Raw genomic sequence first — 24,675 nt, 5'->3', positions numbered from 1 at the left:
CTTTCAGCCTGGAAAAGACCTTTTCTGACCTGAAACATCAACTCAGTGGCACTACTTGGCCATATCATATTTATTATGGAATACTACCATTTCTATATCTTGTCCCCTATACCAAAATCTAAAAGCTATGCTAAAACTGCATCTTGCCGACTTTTAAGACCCATTGATTTTAAGAACTAAACTTAATGACTCATAATTATAGTTCTTTTAGTACAAAACACAAAATGCATCACAGTTTAGCTTTAATAAGGAAGTTAAAATTGAATACTACGTTTCATCAGAAAAAAAATGACTCTCCAGTATTTGTCTCTTCATAAATGGTCAGAAAATTAAAATAAAAAATATATCATTGTACTTTAATGGATCAAATTAAGTTGGGACAAATTACAAAAAATACCTGCTACTAATTTAACATAAAACTTAGAACATATGATCTGTCCAAGATTTTGTGAATCATTCCTACACAAGAACAATACATATTTTATAAAACATGAAATTAAAATTATGATCTTGAACCTACAAGTCAATGAAAAAATAAGAGTAAATTCTTTAACAGATGTGTATCTGAAGATCAACCATTATATCCATTATGGTTAAAAGGGTCACAAGAAGAATGAAAGCTATGTGGAAAGGAACACTAAGCTCCATGGGGTAGCAGACAGTGTGAATCCATTTGCATCTGAGTTTACAGAAATGGTGGGACTGAGGCTGTGCCTCACGAACAGTTTACTGCTCTTACTTCACAGACTTGCCTTTCAATCATGCAGATAGTTCTGGAATATTTATAATTCTAAGGAACCAGAAAACTTTAAAACAATCCGTTTTGAAACCATGCCATTCCAGCTGAGAAGCACCTAAAGAAATGTTCAACATCTTTAGCCATCAGGGAAATGCAAATCAAAACAACCCTGAGATTCTACCCCACACCAGCCAGAGTGGCCGAGATAAAAATTCAGGTGACAGCAGATGCTGGCGAGGATGCAGAGAAAGAGGATCACTCCTCCACTGTTGGTCGGATTGCAAGCTGGTACATCCAGTCTGGAAATCAGTCTAGAGGTTCCTCAGAAAATTGGACATAGTGCTACCTGAGATCCCAGCTATACCACTCCTGGGCATATACCCAAAAGATGCTCCAACATACAATAAGGACACATATTCCACTATGTTTCTAGCAGCCTTATTTATAATAGCCAGAAGCTGGAAAGAACCCAGATGTCTATCAACAAAGGAATGAATACAGAAAATGTACATTTACACAATGGAGTACTACTCAGTTATTAAAAACAATGACTTCATGACATTCTTAGGTAAATGGATGGAACTAGAAAATATCATCCTGAGTGAGGTAACTCAATCACAAAAAATCACACATGGTATATACTCACTGATAAGTGGATATTAGCCCAAAAGCTCGGATTGCCCAATGATACAATCCAGAGACCACATGAAGCTCAACAAGAAGGACAATCAAAGTGTGGATGCATCAGTCCTTCTTAGAATGGGGAACAAAAATATTAATAAGAAGAAATACAGAGACAAAGTTTGGAGCAGAGACTGAAGGAAAGGCCATCCACAGACTGTCCCACCTAGGGAGCCAGCCCATACATATTCAGCCAACCAAATCCAGACAATATTGCTGATGCCAAGAAGTGTATGCTGACAGGAGCCTGCTGTAGGCTGAGAGGCTCAGTCAGAGCATGACAAATACAGAGGCAGATGCTGGCAGCCACCCATTGAACTGAGAATGGGGTCCCCATTGGAGGAGTTAGAGAAAGGATTGAAGGAGTTGAAGAAGTTTGCAAACACATAAGAACAACAGTACCAACCAACCAGAGCTCGCAGGGACTAAACTACCATCCAAAGTTACACATGGATAGACCCATGGCTCCAACTGCATATGTAGCAGAAGATGGCCTTGGTCCTGCCAAGGCTCAACCGCCCAGTGTAAGGGAATGTCAGGGCAGGGAGGAGGGAAGGAGTGGGTGGATGAGTAGGGGAACACCCTCATAGAAGAAGGGGGAAGAGGGAGGGCATAGGGGGTTTATGGATGGGAAACTGGGAAAGGGGATAACATTTGAAATGTTAGTAAAAAATATCCAATTAAAAAACAGAAACTATGTCATTCCAATAGCCATAAGTGTCAACCTTACATATCTGAAAGTTTGCTATACTTTTGTCTCCAATCCTATGGTTCTACAGAGAAGCGTACTTCACAGAAAACACTTTCAGACTCTCAAGACAGTGATTATGCTGACCTGAATTCCCCCAGACAAGCATGGAGCACAATCCTGTCTCTGCTGCTACTAGATGATGCTACTCCCACTCCATGAAGTATACTCTGTATGACCCTGACCCACAGTCTATTCTGTTCATTTAGCATATGGTTTCAGAGATTTCTTTCACATTTACATGAAAAAGTTAATGTGTGTGTGTGTGTGTTTAAGAGAGAGAGAGAGAGAGAGAGACAGAGAGACAGAGAGACAGAGAGACAGAGAGACAGAGACAGACAGAGACAGAGATGGAGGGAGGAAGGGAGTAAGGGAGAAGGAGAGGGAGAGTGTGTGTGTGTGTTTAAGAGAGAGAGACAGAGAGACAGAGAGACAGAGAGACAGAGACAGAGATGGAGGGAGGAAGGGAGTGAGGGAGAGGGAGGGGGAGAGTGTGTGTGTGTATACACATATGAACCCATATAAATAGCCCATCATAGTGGAGATCAGAGGACCACTTGTGACAGTTGGTTCTTTCCTTCCACCACATTGGTTCCAGGAAATGAACTTGGGCATTAGAGCTTGGGTAGAAGATCCTTTATCCAATAAGCTGTTTCACCAGCCCAAATTTTAAGATTTTTAAAAGGAGTGTAAGTTTCAGGCTTACACCAGATGGACAAAGTGCTTACAAAGCACCCTCTCCTCTTCCTGTGCCACTTTCTATTGTGTCTGCACTGGGAATCTCAGGTCCTTTGTTTCCCTCTGGACAACTGCAGACGTGGCCAATTCTGAGTTACATGTGTTTCAGAATTTCTCCAAAAATGTGCCACTGTCTAAAAGGTCCAAGAAAAATTAATGTTCCACTGAAAGCCACTGTGAAAGTTGAAGCTTTTCTTTAGACCCAAACAAAGAATACATTTCTTGGTGTGTACCTGTGTGGCCTGCACAGAAAGTAAATACACAGAGGTTATCCTCTAATATCAGCCTTTGCATGATAAGGGATAAGATGTGTGCTGTATGTTCATTCCTGATTTTGATTTGACCACCTGTACTGTGAGACTCTGTCCAACCACTGGCAAAGAGAGTCGATTTGAGCATAAGAAAACATCCAAGTGTGGCTGGGTTCTGCAGAGGTAGGGAGGCTTTCCAAGGATCACGTAATACGATACGTGTGCCCACTCTTGGGGATGGAAACCAGTTATATATTCGAGCTTTTACTATTTTTTTAAGCAGAAACAGAGACGCGATGAGTCCAACTCATAAAAATTCAAGAGAATATATATATATTTTTTAACAGATGTGGTGGCCTGCTATTTCAAACAGCTGAATGAGAGCTACTTGGTGCATAAACCAAGCTCCCCAACTGCCTCTCTGAAGCCAATCATATAAATGATTTTAATTGCCACTGCATAAGTGGGAACTATTGAACAATTATTGGGATGTTATCATGCTTTTGCTGCCACTCCTGGCTCCCCACGCAAAGGCTATTAGAAGCACCGTTTTGCACTCTACATTTCATTGGCCTGACAGACAGCTTCTGTGGATATCAGCCATACAGTTCCAACTTTAAGGCACCTGTCACTGTCCCTGCCACACACAACACAACACACATGCATGCCTCATTCAGCCTCACCCCTTTCTCTATGATGGATAGAAAGGAGGGTATGTGATAAAAACTCACACAGAGCTTTGCATGATTTATGATCCCTCCCAGCAGTGTTTGCATTTTATAGGGGTCAAGTGTGCAAAGCCTTCATCTCTTACGTTGGAATTTCAAGCATGATTGGCAGAGAAGAGTTGGAGAATGAAGTCCTAGCCCTTCCCATCCCACCCTACAGACAGCTCTAGGCTGGGCCTGCAGGTGAGGACAGAGCTGCAGATTGCCCTGAAATGAGTTGCAAATGAAGAGTCCATTTTAAGTGCTTCTTTTATAAAGAAACATACACACACACAAACACACATACACACACACATACACACACATATAGACACACACATACACATACACACAAACATACGCATACACACACAAACATACACATACATACACACATACACACATGCACATAAACACACACACAATACATACACACAACACACACACACATACACACACACACACACACATTCCTTTCTAGGTAGAGCTTTGGGCTTGGACAAAAACACAGGCCTCTGTACAATTAAGAACATACAAAAGACATTAATCCATGGGAGAACTGGGAGCCATCCTAGAGGACCTCACGTCCACTGCTCTCACAGGCTCATAGGCCTTTGTAAGATATGAATGGTTAAACTTGACCCACAAATATGCTTCTTCCAGACCAAATATCCACCGAATATCTAACCCCGCTGCAAGCTTCCCTAGACCTACAAGCTTCCCTCTCTCTTTCCCACAATGCAAGTTTCCAGACGTCTCACTGAAACCCAATGGCACTGTATCATTCTGGCATTTGAAACCATCACATGCATAGCGTTAATATGCTGAATTTATAAACTGTAGTGGGGAATCTACATTTAACACAAGGCCTTGAGGAAATAATAAAGAGAAATAAAATTGACATCACCTTGAGATTGTAAACTAAAATATCTGCTAATAGAATCACGATACCCTTTCTAAGAATAAACTATCTCCCAGATATGGAGGGTGTAGGTAACTGTTTTACCTCTCCATTAAGAGTTTGTCTCTGCCTTCTCATCTTTCTCCCCTTAGAGACTCATCTCCAGATGAAAATAACGTAATATTTTCTCCCTGTCTTTCTCACCCCTCCTGGCTCTGTTTCCATCGCTGAGTCACGTTCACATCCCCTACACAGACTGTTCAAACTAAAATTCTCCCCCCATGCTTACCTCCTTACCCTACACTGCTTAGTGTAGAGGAATGTCGATTAGCACATGGCTCCCCCCATTCGGGTTCTGCCCCTCCCAACTCTCTGCTCCAAATGGTTTGCACAGATAACTTCATGGCTCACTCAGACACTAGATTGAGTCTTCTGTCCAACTGCCATCTTCTACCAGGACTTTTATCCTGGCCAGTCTATCTGAAATGGCATAGGGCTTTTCCCAGCCTTTCTCACACTGCTCCCTGTTTCCCTGCTAGTATGGTTTATTAGTATTCTCTCTCTCTCTCTCTCTCTCTCTCTCTCTCTCCCTCCCTCCCTCCCTCCCTCCCTCCCTCCCTCCCCCCCCCCGCCCCAGTAGAACAGGAACAGAAGAGCAATGGTTGCTCATTTTCTCTATCTTCTCTATCTTTAATGCCCATACCTAACACATAGTGGATGTTTCATCAGAGCTGATTAGTGAGCTAATGAACACATTTGTACGTACGACTCATGCAGAAGCTAATTTTTAACCCTCACCATGGTCTGATGTTGAGGCATCTGACATATTAGGGCATTTTTCAAAGTAATAAAACATGCTGGGACACTAATACAATAGATTTACTGGGCCCTGACATTTGCACTCCTATCCACTAAACGTGCAAATGTAGAGATGTGATGAATGACAGGATATAACACACATACACACGTAAAGTGCCTTCTGTTACAATGCCTTTTTTAATACAGAGAAGAGATAGAGTACAGAGCACAGCTTACATACATACATACATATTACATACATACTACATACATACATGCATACTACATACATACATATTACATACAAACATACAGTGTCTTTGGGTACAATGCCTTGTTTGGAGGCATTTAGTTTCTAAGCCTCGAAATTAAAATGGAAAACCATTTGAAGCTGCAATTTTTCTCCATCTACAGAATATAAGGTCTAAATGTGGTTACAGGTTTCTGGGGGAAAAGAAAGATGGTTTGCAGGCAGGGGCCTGTGAGAATGTGCTTTTGCAGAGGTGGGGAAGTGTGGAGCAAGGGAATAAAACAGAGAAAATGAGAAAATGAAAGGAAGAAAAGAAACAGCTTCCCCTACCAGATGCACAGAACTGTCAAATACGGCAAAGCCCGTAAAAATGGTCCTCCGCTGTAGGCCATAGAATAGAACAGTAATAAACTGACCCATAAAAAGTCATGTAAACATTATAACCTGTTTTTACTAGGTCTTTAAGCACGGGGAGCAATTGATCTAAACCAGCTTGGCTCTCCTAGGTTCCTGAGTCTCCGTGAGAATCCAGCCTCCAACATGGGTGTTCAAATGCCTCTGGCACTTAAAGCCCAAAATAGGAGTGAGCTAGAAAATTGTGGCTATTTAGTTATTTGCCCTGGGCAGACGGTTGATATTTCCTAAGAGCAAAGCATCTAAAAGGAGAAGTCTAGAGCAAATGTCCCTTCTCAGTGGGTGTCTGCATGGAATTCTTTAACTCTCTGCCTGAAATAAACATCTTTTGTGATCGCAAGATGCCACGGTGAGCTGCCCCCCAACTGCCTGAGAGCATCAGTATTGGGTGAGAGTTGGCACATCTATGCCTCAGGAAAGATCAGTGCAGACTGTCTCTACAGCCCTAACACTTTAAATATGAAACATAAATGTGGAAATTTCAAGTAAGATTTTTACAGGTGTCAACATGAACCGTCATACCATTACCTCCTTGTGGAATGCTTGTTAAGCCACTCTTGAAAATATCCCTTTCTCTTTCTAAATTCCTAGAACCTAAATGCAGGGAAGGCTAAGGGCAATTAGGCATGGAGCCTACAGCTACGTTTGCAAGCTGTAAATTTTCAGTCTTGTTTTTGACTGAGTTAATGTTAGTTCAGAAAAAGATGGTCAGGCAGCCAGGAACACAGTTTTGCGGGTCCTTTGAGAGACAATTGTCAAGCATGAAAACTCTAAGAGGATATACCCAAGCAGAACAAAACATCTTCATCTCACATTGAACTTGACTGCCATGGCTAGGCCACGGCCTGGTTGTCAATCACTGCGTAGCATCACAAATTGGGTGGACTGATTGATTCTGACCAACATTTCAGTTCTGTGAAGGAAACACAGCTTGGTAGCTTGCTATGAAAGGCCAAGACCTACTACCCCATTTCTAAGCTGAAGAATGATGATGACTATGCTCAAGAAACGTACCCAAACTGGGGACATCCAGAGAAGGACAGGAGTCAGCCTCTATCAGGAGACACATATGGCTGCCCTAGACAAGAGGTTTTTGTGTTCTCAACATCTGATCCATGGAACATCAGTGTTGAGAGGGCTTCCTAAGTAGTCACATAAAAATTGCCATAAGATAGAAAAAGTAAAAATAAATTGGAAGTGAGATTTATTTTTCTTATTTAAAATTATAATTTGCAAGAATTTTCCCCAAATTTGAAGACACCGAAGTTTGCTTAATGCATGTGTTTTACATAAATATGTTATTAATTGAGATGGCAACTCTCCCAAAGGAAGATTTACATTTGAGATTTTTTTTTTAAATCATAGAAACCTGAATGTATTTTAAGCACCCCCTAGAATTTAGCAACACACTCACTGGATTTAAAGAGAGGAAGTAAATGCCTTCCCTCTTCTGGGGAGGAAATGGAATGCTACATGCGACTCTTCAAAGCCTAAACAGAAATAAAGAAAGAACAATCAGATACTACATATGTTTGGTGTCTGCAGATCATGCAAATAAACGATACATCTGATCTCCAACATAATCCCTGGAAGTTGGCTCATCCCGGCATTTTCTCCATTTGAGGATATGCAAAGCTGAAGGAGACTTAACTTTTTACCAAGGCTGTGTAGTAAACTTTCCATTTCCCAAACTTTCCGTTTCCTTGCGATATGAAAAATCGCAAAACGCTCTTTGTTCCCTCTTTCTGGTCCCAGTTCCTAGTCCTGTAGCCCCCTCCTTTCATCTGTCTGTTCTTCTTGAAAGATACAAGTCAAGAAAGGGCAGCAGTCTTTTCTGTCACGGTAACCAAAGGCTTCACAGAACAACCTAAGGAAAATACTTTTATTTTGGCTGAGAGTTTCAAAGGGTGCCATGGTTTTGTTTGTGTTGCTGTGATAAAACATTCTGACCAAAAGCAACTAAGGAAGAAAATATTTTGTTTCACCTAAGCTTCCAGGTAATAATCCATCGCTGAAGGGAGTTGGTGCAGAAACTCAAGGCAAGTGAGCTGCTTGCTGGCTGGTTTCCAAGCTCATACTTAGCTAGCTTTTGTACATGGTCCAGGACTACCTAACTAGGGATAAGCTGCCCATGGTGTCTGGCCTCTATCACTTCAATTAACAACCAAGACTATCCTCTGCAGACATGACATGGGTCAATATGGTCTGGGTAATCCCACAGTCGTGATTACCTTCTCAGAGGACTCTAGGCTGTGTTGAATCGATAATTAAAACTAACTAGGGCAGAGGGATTGGAACACCATGAAGAAGAGAGTGTGGCAGTATCAATAGGGAAGAGGTCCTGACACTTTAGCAGATAAGGAAGCAGAAATAGTTATCCCCAACCAGATATGGTTATAACTTTTAAAAAAGCCACGCTCAATGACTCACCTGTGGCCAGGCCCCATAGCCTCGAAATGCAGAACTAATAGCCTTGGACTGAGTATTCAAACACAAGATCCTAGAAGTACTTCACGTTCAAACCACAACAGAAGTATCACCTGTCCTTCACTGGTCATTCTTCCAAGCTTCCCATTCTTTGCCATGCTACACACAGCACCTATAAGAATCCTTGAAGAAGATGGTATTCTTTCTCGGAAGACCTGTAGCATTAAGGAGAAAGAAGTGTATTGTTATCCCTATCAAACAGAAAGACATGCCTAAGAGGCTAGAGAACAAACAAAACAAGCATTTGTGACTCCAAATATAACACCCTAAGTTACCTATCTGTGCATTTTATCTTTTCAAGGGCATGAATACAGAGCATCCTTAAGTGAAGTCACAGGTCTATTCATGTATATTTATAAGATCAGGAACCTCTCTCAATCATCAGAGCTCATGAGATAGGTAGTAAACGCTAGGGAAGTCAATGTGGGTATAACACAGCAGTAGCCTGAGAACATTCCTTATGGACATGAAGATGGGATGCAATGGTGTGCACTCATCCAGACATTGACAAATGATAGTTATTTTCTTACTTAGGAAAGCTATGGTTCATTCTTCTTGGTTATAAAACTTTGTTTTTATGTTGTCTGTATCTGGACTATACTCAGTAAACTTGTGAGAGAATTGCTGATTGGGTGATTTGAAGTGAGAAGGACTACCTTAAATGTAGGAAGGAGGTGCAGATGCAAGGTAGTCCTTGCCTACTTGCTTTCATGCTTTCTGGCAACCTCATCTATTCTAATTCTGGTACTTCCGCATTACTTCACAGATATTGGAGCTCATCTTCTTCAGCCCTACAATATGAACTGTAGACCCACTGGTTTTCCAGGAATCCTCCAGACCTTCAGTGATAAACTGGATCTGCTATGACACTCACCCACGTAGATTTAGCAATTTCTAGACTTTCTCTAGTTAGACTAGATTCTCGTGTAGAGTGAAATTTGATAAATCCCCCTTTAATATAAATTCATTGCATCAATTCCATTTCCTTCAGCTTACTAATATAACAATATACCTGAAACCTGAAAATTTATTTCTTTAAAATTCTAATTTGTTTGGATCATGTTTCTGTAGGCTGTGAATTCTGAGATGATGGTGCCCATAACTGTACTTGGACAGAACCTTCTTACTATGTCATAAAATAATAGTAATAGTAATGTCATAAAATAATAGTAATGTCATTTTATGACAGAGGCATGTCAAGGCAAGACAGAAAAAAAATGCAAGTTTAGTTTGCCCTATTCTTATACAACCACTGATGTCACCATGGGATTCTCACCTTCAATACCACTCTCATCTCTAGTAAACTTACACCAAATAACACTGAGGGATTCAATTACCATCACAAATCTCTCAGTTGAATTGAGGAATAAGGTTGCCAGAACAGCATTTGAGGGGCAAATTTGAATCCTAGCATATGTATCCTAAAGAAATCTTTTGCTAATATTATAGAGGAAAGGTTAAAGAACAAGAAAATTAGGGGATAGGCAGAAAGGCTGGCCTGTTGTTCAAAACACAAGGGAACTCTGGCTCAATGGTATCACATAGACCAAAGAATGCTATGTTACAATCAATAAACACATTCAACAAGGGGATGAAAAGATGACTCAGTTGCTAACATGAGTATGAGTTCAATGCCCAGACTCATCTACTCACCAACACACATGAAAGACAAGAGTAGACATATATTTTGCAGTCCCAGCTCTAGAGAGGTAGAAACAGAAGGATTCTGGAAGAGTGTCTGCTAACCCAGCCTAGTCTACTTGGTGAGTTCCAGGCCAATGAGAGACTCTATCTCACAAAATGACAGTACACTATAACTGAGAAAAGACAGATGTGGCTCTCCTCTGACCTCTACATGCATGTATACACATCTATACATAAAGATGTGCATGTACATACAAACACATGTACACAAAGAAAGTAATCTTCAACAAAGCATGCTGTCTAGATATGTCTGATAACTAAACAAGTCACAATTTTTATTCTTCCACGTTTTAAAGGAGTTTTGTTTATTTCATTATCATATATATATATATATATATATATATATGAAATTGTGTATGAGAGTGTAAGCATGTTGATGCCACACAATTTATACAGAGATCAGAGGACAAATTTTAGTAGTCAGTTCTTTTCCTTACACAATGTTTCATTAAACTCAGGTCATGAGGTTTGCACAGAGCATCCTTTCTCCTGCTGAGCCATCTCAGTGCCTTAATACACTTTTAACTTTTTCTTCCAGTTCTTTCCAAAGCTTGTATTTTTTTTTAAGTTACCCTTCTTAAAACTGACAGCCAGAAAGGAAGTCTTGTTGAGGCATCCCTGATACATACATCATGAATTTCAGGACTGAGGATACTGAAATTCTCACAGGCTAGAGTTGTCAACCTTCTAGGGCTGAAAACTTGTTGTCAGAGCAACCTCATCAAGGACAGATTGTGATTGCTCCCTGTGGATTGGAACCAAAGTAGTTGGAGATTTCTGGAGCATTTAGCAAAGATTGAAAATTAAGGAGAATCGCCATCCCATTATTTAATGGGCAAGGACCAAAGGATATGATGCTTGGTCATTACTGCTAAGCAAAGTAAAATGATGGTAATATTGACATTTATGGTGTCAGTTAAGTGGCAGACATTGATACAGGAACATCACACATATGAATAGCTATCAGTTACCTCAAGTGGAACCAAGACTTTGGGAAGAACTCTAATTCATATACAGCACCCCAAATGTCATGCATCCTGTGATGTCAGAGATACTGGAATACCCTCATTTGAGAACCTTTAGTGAAAAATTCTTGAAATTTGCTTCTAATTAGAGACTCATCAAATTTAGATGTAGTGTTATCTGCAGTAGCAATAACGTCAAACACTGTCTAAAGAGCCACATAATGAACACTCTTGACAGCCAATACTCTTAATTGCTTTAGTATCATTGATAATAAATCACGACCAAGGCAACTTAAGTAAGAGTATATTTGAACCTTATGATTTCAAAGTGTTGAGTACATACCATCAAGGCAAGAAGCATAGCAGCAAGCAGGCAGGCAGGCATGGCCTTAGAGCAGTAACTGAGAGCTGACCTCTTAAGACAAAACCACAAGAAAAGAAACAGAATCTCAGAATGATTAGTCACTTGAAACCTCAAAATCCTTCCCTACAGCATACCACCTCTAATGAGGACACACCTCCTAATCCTTCCCAACTATTTCCACCAATTGAGGGCCAAGTACTTAAATATATATGGAGCCATTCTCATTCAAACCACCACAGTAAGTGTTCCTTGTGAACAATGACCCATATTCAGAGATGATTCTAGCAGGATATTCACGAGGGGAAAAAAAATATGTACCATGACGGAGGTCTTGGCAGTCCCAGGACCTGTTCTCACTGGAATGAACATACAGTGACTCTAGCAGATTGTCCAACATCAGCTCCACATGCATCTGTCCTGGCAGAGGGACACATTGGATTCCAAGTCTTCCTAGTTCAAATGCATTTATTCTACCTAGAATACCTGGGGCGTTGTGATTAAACAGTAAGACTGGAGGCATTCCAGTCCCATGAAAAGGAATCGCCAATCATAGTGAAAGGGCCACTCCCCTGCCGTTGTATCTCCACAGCTGAGCAAGAGAAATAAATTAGATGAACGGCGGGAAACTGGAAGCATCCTTTCTGACCTCAAAGCAGGCTGGAATGTACACCCCCAGCCTTACTCACCTGCAGGAGCAGCCTATAATCACAGTCTTTAGCACAGCCTGTCTGCACCAACATGAACCTGCAGCCCATGCCCAGAGGCTCCCACCCTCAAGAGTTCCAGCCTCAGGTCCTGGCTTGTTCATCTCCCTTCCCTTATCTCTCCCTTCATTTCAGCAGCTTAACAAGCTGGGTTCATGAGGCAAGGAAGTAGCCTTATCAGAGCGTTTGGAGAAAGACAAGAGACACAAAGAATGCCTCCCCGACTTGCAGGTTTCCTCCCTTTGGTCTGCTTGACTTTAATTACTGGATGACGTCCAAGGCAGAGGCAGTCTGGGCATGTTAAGGGATTCCTTCTATATCAGAGGTGCCACCACCCAAACGCTCAGCCAGAAGACAGCAGAAGCCCTCACAGTAAGAAACTGGAAACAAAAGGATGTGCTCAGAAACCTTCATTGCAGTCTGGGATAAAACCATTGCTCATTAGAACAAAAGTCCACAGACTAAGCATTTACTAAGGTTTTGTTCTCCCATGTTTTTATCCCTGTCAGCAGAAACAGCCTCACTTGCTGCTCTGCAGCTGCTTTGTGTCTCTCTGTGCATGTGCACGTGCACTGTGGCTGTCATTTCTGTTGTAGGGGGAAATTCTAAACAAACTCAAACTTTTTTGAAAAATCAAATTGAAATATAAAATCTTGGGGGCTAGAGAACTAGCTTACCAGATAAGAGTGTTCTAGCTGCTCTCCCAGAAGACCCAGGTTCAACTTCCAGCACCCATGTTGTGGCCCACAAGTCTCTGTAACTCTAGTTCCAGATGATCTGACAACCTCACCAAGCATGCATATGTTATACAGACATACATGCAGGTAAAACATCTATACACATAAATTGTTTTTAAAGTATAAACTACAGTATACAAGATACTAAGAACCTTTGTTTTAGGTACACAGATATACAGACATACACACACACACACACACACACACACACACACAGAGAGAGAGAGAGAGAGAGAGAGAGAGAGAGAGAGAGAGAGAAAGAGAGAGAGAGAGATGCATGCTTGAGGAATTTTTAAAAATCATAGTTTTACAAATCTGTTCAGAAGAAGGTGATGTTAAATTGTGAGAAATACTTTAAAGATTCCACTTAGTTGTCTGAAGTGTAGGTCCTCTTTGTTCCCCTTTCTGCCTCCTCTCATGATGCCTTTATTAGAGGCTTTTTCACATGGAGCTATCAGTCTGTGACTAGGGGGTTAAATTAAATGGATTCATCTTGGGAAAAAATAATTAATGCATAATCTCAATGTTGTTCTCCCATCAGAAATATCTGTATAATTAAAAGACAGCATGTATAGATGTTGACAGTGAACTTGCCCTATCTTCCTGGAGGTTTGTGGTAAGGCTGTGTTCCTACACAAGCCACATTAAAAGACATGAATGATGCCTTTCTCAACAGTATAGAGACTTATTCCCGCAAGTTGTCTTATATCCCAGGCCAACAAAAATGTCACTGGAATTTTCACAAAGCCTAAGCTCTAATTCTGGCGCTCAGCATCTAAAGGCTTTATTAACTCTTCTCCCTTCACAGTAGCTGATTAAAGTCATATAAAAAGTCTTTATGAAAACAGTGTGCAAGCCTTCAAGTCAAATAGGAGCATTTATACCTGTTCCACATCTTTTTAATATTTCATTCCCACACTATTGCTTTTCAAGCTGTATAATTCAGCAGTAAAATACAATTGGCCTACAGAAACTCTCCATATAGATACGTCCCTGACATGCTGTACCAAAAGGAGTCTATAAAATAGATGGTATTTTAGGCTCTTATTAACTTGAATTAAGTTTTCTTTGGCTGTCATATGAAAGATATTTTAAGTATTAACTTCATTTATCTTGCATTTTGCTCATTAAATACTATTTCATAAGAAAAATGCCATACTGAGGGAAAGGGGTTTTGCTAAAACTGCTGTTCTATTTGGGCAAGCATTGCAAGTATTTACAGTCTAACAGAGGATAACATAGCAGGCCTTGAAAACCCCACACAGCATCAGGCTCCCTCTTTGCTAACACCTTGGGTGGGCTTGCATGAAATACAAATTGTGCTATTAAACCCGGAAAAGCTTGGAGAAAATCCGGAAAAAATTCTGATTATTTGAGACCAGCTCTAAGCCACCTTTTAAGATTCAGAATCAAATATCTCTTTTTTTTTAATGGACTGAAGTCCTGTCATTGCATTAAAATCTACAACCTGTAGGAGACTAAGATTTATTTGCATGCAAACTGGGTGTGTATGGAGTTTTGTTGCTATGAGGACCAGGAGGAGAATATCCAAGCACCAATAGGTCTGTTTTCCTCTGCTATTTTTATTTTGTCTGATGCTGGGGGTGGGGGTACAGAAAAATATATTTTGTTTTCTGTATTTGTTTTAGTATTTCATCATGACATTTATTAAACTAGCACAACCACATAATTATTTTTAAAAGCCACTTTGTTTATAACTCTTTTCAACCACTCCAGGTCTTGGAGAGCTGTGGTTTTGCCAGGTCTTTCTTTGGTAAATTGTTCTGTATCACAAGAAAAACAAAACAACAACAGCCAAAAATAAAATTGCAAAAAACACAGCCACAGTCTTCAGAGAGCATGAGAGGAAACTTCAGTCCCTCAAGTGCCTTTCTGACCATTTCTGATCACTTCTTGCTCTGGCTATCCATCCCATTTTATGCTACTGAGTCCTTCCTGCTAAGCACAGCTTACATGTAAACTGAAGCTGTGACATTTAACATTATGGTTCAGAAAACTCTTCCCAGCAACAGTGTTTGTACACGCAAAAAAGTGGAACTAAAGTCCACAGAATGGTGACAGCACCAGCTCCAGTGGGTGGAGTTATGCAAAGTGCCTACAGGGCTATCACTCATCTTGATAACATGAACACCACCTGACCCTCCACCCCGAGGTGTGCAGCATACTTCCTATGCACCTAGAGTCAGGAAGACTCTTCCTGATTTATTCACAGAAGCAAAAAGAGACATATAGATGACTGGGCTTTAAAGATTTGGCATCTGTGTTAACTTTCTATTGCTCTGACAAACTGAAGTAAATCAATTAAGAAAAATGAAGTGTGGCCTAGTCTAGCTTCAGCCTGTGATTTCATGGCCCAGTAACTTTTGAATCCAGGTTGAAACATAGATGGCAATGGGAAGGTAACATGTAGAAAAAAAGGTCACTTCATGGCAGCCAGGAAGGAGAGAGAGAGAATGAGAGCAAAAATGAGAGCAAGAGGGGGAGAATGAGGGAGAGGAAAAAGAAAAAGAGGTAAAAGAAGAAGAGACAGGGCATAGGAGGGGGGAGGAATAGGGGGGTTGCAAAGCAGAAACCCAGAAGGGGGATAATTTTCTGAACCATAATGATAAATGTCATATATATATATATATATATATATATATATATATATATGAATGAAGAAGAAGAAGAAGAAGAAGAAGAAGAAGAAGAAGAAGAAGAAGAAGAAGAAGAAGCAGAAGCAGAAGCAGAAGCAGAAGCAGAAGCAGAAGCAGAAGCAGAAGCAGAAGCAGAAGCAGAAGCAGAAGCAGAAGCAGAAGCAGAAGCAGAAGCAGAAGCAGCAGAGAGATAATGAAGACCAAGTCTACAATTTGGAAGTTGGATCCTGTTATGGCCTAGACCTGAAATGTGCACCCAAATTTCATTCACTGAAAGCTAGATTCCCAAGGGGGTGGCAAGATCATGAGGGTTCTGACCACATGGCATATATATATATATATATATATACATATATATATATATGTGTGTGTGTGTGTGTGTGTGTGTGTGTGTGTGTGTGTGTGTGTGTATGATAGATAGAGATAGATAGAGCTAGAGTTATTCTTTTTTACCTCTTAAATAATTGCTAGAAATGTCTTTTGTAACAGTCAAGACTATCACAATGAAAACAATTTGAAAATCTCAAATTGTCCTGCACCCAGAGCTGGCCCACTCCCACAGCTCTCTATATCCAGATCCAATGGGGAGAGAGTGGGACTCTCAGAAGAGCGGACAATAATGAGAGTAAAGGGGAGACCACTACTTCTGCTCACATTCCTGGCCCAAGAGGAAAGAACATACCTGGAGCCCTCTGGACACAGGAACATAAGAGCACTCAGGGACAGAATCCTTCCAGTTTCTGCCTGTGACACAGCAGATACCCCTGGGAGAAATACAGTCTCAAGGAATGCTAATTCACAGGCTTACAAGAGAGTCAAGTCACTGTCAAAGACAACAAGACCAACTAACACCAGAGATAACCAGATGGCAAGAGGCAAACACAGGAACTTAAGCAACAGAAACCAAGAATAATTGGCATCATCAGAACCCAGTTCTCCCACCAAAGCAAATATTGGATATCCAAACACATTCCAAAGGCAAGATTTGGATTTAAAATCACATTTCATGTTGGTGACTTTAAGAAGGACATGCATAACTCTCTTAAGGAAATACAGAACAACACAGGTAAACAAGCAGACACCTTTAAAGAGGAAACACAAAAATCCCTTAAAGAATTACAGGAAAACACAACCAAACAGGTGAAGGAATTGAAAAATCCATCCAGGATCTAAAAAAAAAAAAAAAAAGGAAATAGAAACAACAAAGAAATCTAGGGAGACAACCTGGAGATAGAAAACCTAGGAAAAAGATCAGGAATCATAGAAGCAAGCATCACCAGCAGAATAAAAAAGATAAAGGATAAAAATCCAAGGGGCAGAAGATACCATAGAAAACATTGACACAACTGACAAAGAAAACATCCAGAAAATCCAGGACACAATGAGAAAATCAAACCTAAGGATAATAGGAATAGAAAAGAGCAAAGACTCCAAACTTAAAAAGCCAGTACATATCTTCAACAAAATTATAGAAGAAAACTTCTCTAATGTAAAGAAAGAGATACCCATAAACATACAAGAAACCTACAGAACTCAAAATAGATTGGACCAGAAAAGAAATTCCTCCTATCATAGATTAGTCAAAACACAAAATGCACAAAACAAAGAAAGAATATTAAAAGCAATAAGAAAAGAAGGTCAAATAACATATAAAGACAGAGTTATCAGAATTATAAAAGACTTGTCACCAGAGACTATGAAAGCCAGAAGATCCTGGGCAGATGTCATACAAACCCTAAGAGAACAAAAATGTCAGCCCAGGCTACTATATCCAGCAAAACTCTCATCTATTAACATAGATGGAGAAACTAAGATATTCCAAGACAAAAACAAATTTTCACAATGTCTTTCTACAAATCCAGCCCTATAGAAGATGACAGATGGAAAACTCCAACACAAACTATACCCTAGAAAAAGCAAGAAAGTAATCTCTTTACAACAAACCCAAAAGAAGAGAGCCACACAAACATAATTTCACCTCTAATACCAAAAATAGCAGGAAACAACAAACACTATTCCTTAATATCTCTTAACATCAATGGACTCAAATCCTCAATAAAAAGACATAGACCAACAGACTGGATATGTAAAGAGGGCCCAGATTTTGCTGCATACAGGAAACACACCTCAATGACAAAAACAGATATTACCTAAGAGTAAAAGGATGGAAAACAATTTTCCAAGCAAAGGTCCCAAGAAACAAGCTTAAGTAGCCATTCTAATATAGAAAAAAATCGGCTTTCAACCAAAAGATAACAAAAAAGATAATAAAGGACACTTCATATTCATCAAAGGAAAAATCGACCAAGATGAACTCTCAATCCTAAATATCAATGCTTCAAATGCAAGGGCACCTACATTCATAAAAGAAACCCCACTAAAGCTCAAAGCACACATTGCAGCTCACACAAGACAGTGGGAGCTTTCAATACCACATTCTCATCAGTGGACAGATCATGGAAACAGAAACTAAGCAAAGACATAGAGAAACTAAAAGAAGTTATGAACCAAATGGATTTAACAGATATTTATAGAACATTTTATCCTAAAACAAAAGAATATACCTTCTTCTCAGCACTTCATAGTACCTGCTCCATAATTGATCATATAATTGGTCACAAAACAGGTCTCAACAGATACAAAAAGATCGAAATAATCCCACCATCCTATCAGATCACTACAGGCTAGGCTGGTTTTCAATAACAACAAAAACAACAGAAAGCCCACATACACATGGAAGCTGAACTATGCTCTACTCAATGATAACTTGGTCAAGGAAGAAATAAAGAAAGAACTTAAAGATGTTATAGAATTTAATGATAATGAAGACACAACATACCTAAACTTATAGGACACAATGAAAGCAGTGCTAAGAGGAGAACTCATAGTACTGAGTGCCTCCAAAAAGAGACAGGAGAGAACATACAATAACAGTTTGACAGTTCACCTAAAAGGTCTAGAACAAAAAGAAGCAAATACGCCGAAGAGGAGTAAACAGCAAGAAATAATCAAACTCAGAGCTGAAATAAACCAAGTAGAAAAAAAAAAAGAACTACACAAAACTAGGACCTGGTTCCTTGAGAAAATCAACAAGATAGATAAACCAGAGAGCATAGAAGGTGCATCCAAATTAACAAAACTGGAAATGAAAAGGGAGACATAACAACAAAATCTGAGGAAATTCAAAAATTCATCAGATCCTACTACAAAAGTCTATATTCTACAAAACTGGAAAATCTGGATGAAATCAACAATTTTCTAGACAGATACTAGGTACCAAATATAAACCAGGATCAGATAAACCATCTAAACAGTCCCATAACTCTTAAAGAAATAGAAGCAGCTATTAACCAAAAAAAGCCCAGGACCAGATGGGTTTAGTGCAGAATTCCATCAGATCTTAAGACCTAATTCCAATACCATCCAAACTATTCCACAAAATAGAAGCAGAAACAAGACTACCCAATTCTTTCTATGATGCCACAATTATATTTATACAGAAACAACACAAAGACACAACAAAGAAAGAAAACTTCAGACTAATTTCATTTATGAATATGGTTGCAAAAATACTCAATAACATTCTCCCAAGCTGAATCCAAGAACACATCAAAACAATCATCCACCATGATCCAAGTAGGCTTCATCCTGGTGATACAGGGATACTTCAATATAAAGAAACCTATCAACGTAATTCATAATATAAACAAACTCAAAGAAAAAAACCCACATGATCATCTGATTAGATGCTGACAAAATTCCACACCCCTTCATATTAAAAGTCTTGGAAAGATAGGGAACTCAAGGCCCATACCTAAACATAGTAAAAGCAATATACAGAAAACCAGTAGCTAAAATCAAATTAAATGGAGAAAAACTTGAAGTGATCCCACTAAAATCAGTGACTACACCAGGCCCACTCTTTCCCTACCTATTCAACTTATTACTCAAAGTCCTAGCCAGAGCAATCAGACAACAAAAGGGGGTCAAAGGGATACACATGGGAAAGGAAGAAGTCAAAATACCACTATTTGCAGATGATATGATAGGATACTTAATTGACCCCAAAAGTTCCACCAGATAACTACTAGGCCTGATAAACAACTTTAGCAAAGTGGCTGGTGGAAAATTAACTCAAAGAAATCAGTGGCCTTCCTCTACTCAAAGGATAAACAGATCTGTATGACAAGAACTTCAAGCCTCTGAAGAAAGAAATTGAAGAAAACCTCAGAAGACGGAAAGATCTCCCATGCTCATGGATTTGCAGGATTAATATTGTAAAAATGGGCATCTTGCCAAAAGAAATCTACAAATTCAATGCAATCCCCATCAAAATTCCAATACAGGCAGCAGCTCTCTGCCCCCAGACCCTGTGAGAGAGAGACCCAACCGCCTGGTCAGGTGGGCACTCCTGAGGCTGCAGAGCGAAAGAGACCACCAACACTGCTCACCCCTGCCCACATCCCTGGCCCAAGAGGAAACTGTATAAGGCCTCTGGGCTCCCGTGGGGGAGGGCCCAGGAGCGGCAGGACCCCTGCCTGAGACACCGCCGGAACCTGAGGGAAACAGACCGGATAAACAGTTCTCTGCACCCAAATCCCGTGGGAGGGAGAGCTGAACCTTCAGAGAGGCAGACAAGCCTGGGAAACCAGAAGAGACTGCTCTCTGCACACACATCTCAGACGCCAGAGGAAAAAGCCAAAGACCATCTGGAACCCTGGTGCACTGAAGCTCCCGGAAACGGTGGCACAGGTCTTCCTGGTTGCTGCCGCTGCAGAGAGCCCATGGGCAGCACCCCACGAGCGAACTTGAGCCTCGGGACCACAGGTAAGACCAAATTTTCTTCTGCAAGAAAGCTGCCTGGTGAACTCAAGACACAGGCCCAGAGGAACAGCTGAAGACCTGTAGAGAGGAAAAACTACACGCCAGAAAGCAGAACACTCTGTCCCCATAACTGACTGAAAGAGAGGAAAACAGGTCTACAGCACTCCTGACACACAGGCTTATAGGACAGTCTAGCCACTGTCAGAAATAGCAGAACAAAGTAACACTAGAGATAATCTGATGGCGAGAGGCAAGCTCAGGAACCCAAGCAACAGAAACCAAGACTACATGGCACCATCGGAGCCCAATTCTCCCATCAAAACAAACATGGAATATCCAAACACACCAGAAAAGCAAGATCTAGTTTCAAAATCATTTTTGATCATGATGCTGGAGGACTTCAAGAAAGACGTGAAGAACTCCCTTAGAGAGCAAGTAGAAGCCTACAGAGAGGAATCGCAAAAATGCCTGAAAGAATCGCTAAAATCCTTGAAAGAATTCCAGGAAAACATAAATAAACAAGTAGAAGCCCATAGAGAGGAGACAAAAAATGCCTGAAAGAATTCCAGGAAAACATAAATAAACAAGTAGAAGCCCATAGAGAGGAGACACAAAAATCCCTGAAAGAATTCCAGGAAAACACAATCAAACAGTTGAAGGAATTAAAAATGGAAATAGAAGCAATCAAGAAAGAACACATGGAAACAACCCTGGATATAGAAAACCAAAAGAAGAGACAAGAAGCTGTAGATACAAGCTTCACCAACAGAATACAAGAGATGGAAGAGAGAATCTCAGGAGCAGAAGATTCCATAGAAATCATTGACTCAACTGTCAAAGATAATGTAAAGCGGAAAAAGCTACTGGTCCAAAACATACAGGAAATCCAGGACTCAAAGAGAAGATCAAACCTAAGGATAATAGGTATAGAAGAGAGTGAAGACTCCCAGCTCAAAGGACCAGTAAATATCTTCAACAAAATCATAGAAGAAAACTTCCCTAACCTAAAAAAAGAGATACCCATAGACATACAAGAAGCCTACAGAACTCCAAATAGATTGGACCAGAAAAGAAACACCTCCCGTCACATAATTGTCAAAACACCAAACGCACAAAATAAAGAAAGAATATTAAAAGCAGTAAGGGAAAAAGGTCAAGTAACATATAAAGGGAGACCTATCAGAATCACACCAGACTTCTCGCCAGAAACTATGAAGGCCAGAAGATCCTGGACTGATGTCATACAGACCCTAAGAGAACACAAATGCCAGCCCAGGTTACTGTATCCAGCAAAACTCTCAATTATCATTGATGGAGAAACCAAGATATTCCATGACAAAACCAAATTTACACAATATCTTTCTACAAATCCAGCACTACAAAGGATAATAAAGGGTAAAGCCCAACATAAGGAGGCAAGCTATACCCTAGAAGAAGCAAGAAACTAATCGTCTTGGCAACAAAACAAAGAGAATGAAAGCACACAAGCATAACCTCATATCCAAATATGAATATAACGGGAAGCAATAATCACTATTCCTTAATATCTCTCAATATCAATGGCCTCAACTCCCCAATAAAAAGACATAGATTAACAAACTGGATACGCAACGAGGACCCTGCATTCTGCTGCCTACAGGAAACACACCTTAGACACAAAGACAGACACTACCTCAGAGTGAAAGGCTGGAAAACAACTTTCCAAGCAAATGGTCGGAAGAAGCAAGCTGGAGTAGCCATTCTAATATCAAATAAAATCAATTTCCAACTAAAAGTCATCAAAACAGATAAGGAAGGACACTTCATATTCATCAAAGGAAAAATCCACCAAGATGAACTCTCAATCCTAAATATCTATGCCCCAAATACAAGGGCACCTACATACGTAAAAGAAACCTTACTAAAGCTCAAAACACACATTGCACCTCACACAATAATAGTGGGAGATTTCAACACCCCACTCTCATCAATGGACAGATCATGGAAACAGAAATTAAACAGTGATGTCGACACACTAAGAGAAGTCATGGACCAAATGGACTTAACGGATATTTATAGAACATTCTATCCTAAAGCAAAAGGATATACCTTCTTCTCAGCTCCTCATGGTACTTTCTCCAAAATTGACCATATAATTGGTCAAAAAACGGGCCTCAACAGGTACAGAAAGATAGAAATAATCCCATGCGTGCTATCGGACCACCACGGCCTAAAACTGGTCTTCAATAACAATAAGGGAAGAATGCCCACATATACGTGGAAATTGAACAATGCTCTACTCAATGATAACCTGGTCAAGGAAGAAATAAAAAAAGAAATTAAAAACTTTTTAGAATTTAATGAAAATGAAGATACAACATACTCAAACTTATGGGACACAATGAAAGCTGTGCTAAGAGGAAAATTCATAGCGCTGAGTGCCTGCAGAAAGAAACAGGAAAGAGCATATGTCAGCAGCTTGACAGCACACCTAAAAGCTCTAGAACAAAAAGAAGCAAATACGCCCAGGAGGAGTAGAAGGCAGGAAATAATCAAACTCAGAGCTGAAATCAACCAAGTAGAAACAAAAAGGACCATAGAAAGAATCAACAGAACCAAAAGTTGGTTCTTTGAGAAAATCAACAGGATAGATAAACCCTTAGCCAGACTAACGAGAGGACACAGAGAGTGCGTCCAAATTAACAAAATCAGAAATGAAAAGGGAGACATAACTACAGATTCAGAGGAAATTCAAAAAATCTTCAGATCTTACTATAAAAACCTATATTCAACAAAACTTGAAAATCTTCAGGAAATGGACAATTTCCTAGACAGATACCAGGTATCGAAGTTAAATCAGGAACAGATAAACCAGTTAAACAACCCCATAACTCCTAAGGAAATAGAAGCAGTCATTAAAGGTCTCCCAACCAAAAAGAGCCCAGGTCCAGATGGGTTTAGTGCAGAATTCTATCAAACCTTCATAGAAGACCTCATACCAATATTATCCAAACTATTCCACAAAATTGAAACAGATGGAGCACTACTGAATTCCTTCTATGAAGCCACAATTACTCTTATACCTAAACCACACAAAGACACAACAAAGAAAGAGAACTTCAGACCAATTTCCCTTATGAATATCGACGCAAAAATACTCAATAAAATTCTGGCAAACCGAATTCAAGAGCACATCAAAACAATCATCCACCATGATCAAGTAGGATTCATCCCAGGCATGCAGGGATGGTTTAATATACGGAAAACCATCAACGTGATCCATTATATAAACAAACTGAAAGAACAGAACCACATGATTATTTCATTAGATGCTGAGAAAGCATTTGACAAAATTCAACACCCCTTCATGATAAAAGTCCTGGAAAGAATAGGAATTCAAGGCCCATACCTAAACATAGTAAAAGCCATATACAGCAAACCAGTTGCTAACATTAAACTAAATGGAGAGAAACTTGAAGCAATCCCACTAAAATCAGGGACTAGACAAGGCTGCCCACTCTCTCCCTACTTATTCAATACAGTTCTTGAAGTTCTAGCCAGAGCAATCAGACAACACAAGGAGATCAAGGGAATACAGATCGGAAAAGAAGAGGTCAAAATATCACTATTTGCAGATGACATGATAGTATATTTAAGTGATCCCAAAAGTTCCACCAGTGAACTACTAAAGCTGATAAACAACTTCAGCAAAGTGGCTGGGTATAAAATTAACTCAAATAAATCAGTTGCCTTCCTCTATACAAAAGAGAAACAAGCCGAGAAAGAAATTAGGGAAACGACACCCTTCATAATAGACCCAAATAATTTAAAGTACCTCGGTGTGACTTTAACCAAGCAAGTAAAAGATCTGTACAATAAGAACTTCAAGACACTGAGGAAAGAAATTGAAGAAGACCTCAGAAGATGGAAAGATCTCCCATGCTCATGGATTGGCAGGATTAATATAGTAAAAATGGCCATTTTACCAAAAGCAATCTACAGATTCAATGCAATCCCCATCAAAATA

At 39.9% G+C, this 24,675-nt stretch overlaps 1 long non-coding RNA gene across 5 annotated transcripts in view; it reads right to left on the bottom strand.

Annotated features, from left to right (window-relative positions):
- LOC148000660 (uncharacterized) overlaps positions 1 to 24,675 on the bottom strand; it is a 445,138-nt gene that overhangs the window by 4,549 nt on the left and 415,914 nt on the right. The window contains exons 1-3 of one of the 5 annotated variants that reach the window (XR_015640128.1): positions 16,528 to 16,611; positions 8,658 to 8,869; positions 7,642 to 7,717 (exon numbers count right to left, since the gene is read on the bottom strand). This is a non-coding gene — a long non-coding RNA (uncharacterized LOC148000660). Of the gene's footprint in view, positions 1 to 7,641; positions 7,718 to 8,657; positions 8,870 to 11,726; positions 11,799 to 16,527; positions 16,612 to 24,675 lie in introns of those variants that run through there. The other 4 variants (XR_015640130.1, XR_015640126.1, XR_015640127.1 and 1 more) reach the window with 4 other exon arrangements.

This window comes from Rattus norvegicus, chromosome 16 (genome assembly GCF_021556685.1).
Source record: "Rattus norvegicus strain SHRSP/BbbUtx chromosome 16, alternate assembly SHRSP_T2T, whole genome shotgun sequence".
In the NCBI taxonomy this organism is placed as follows: Eukaryota; Metazoa; Chordata; class Mammalia; order Rodentia; family Muridae; genus Rattus; species Rattus norvegicus.
Note: the sequence above shows the minus strand (reverse complement) of the source record. Positions and strands in the feature narration are given on the sequence as shown.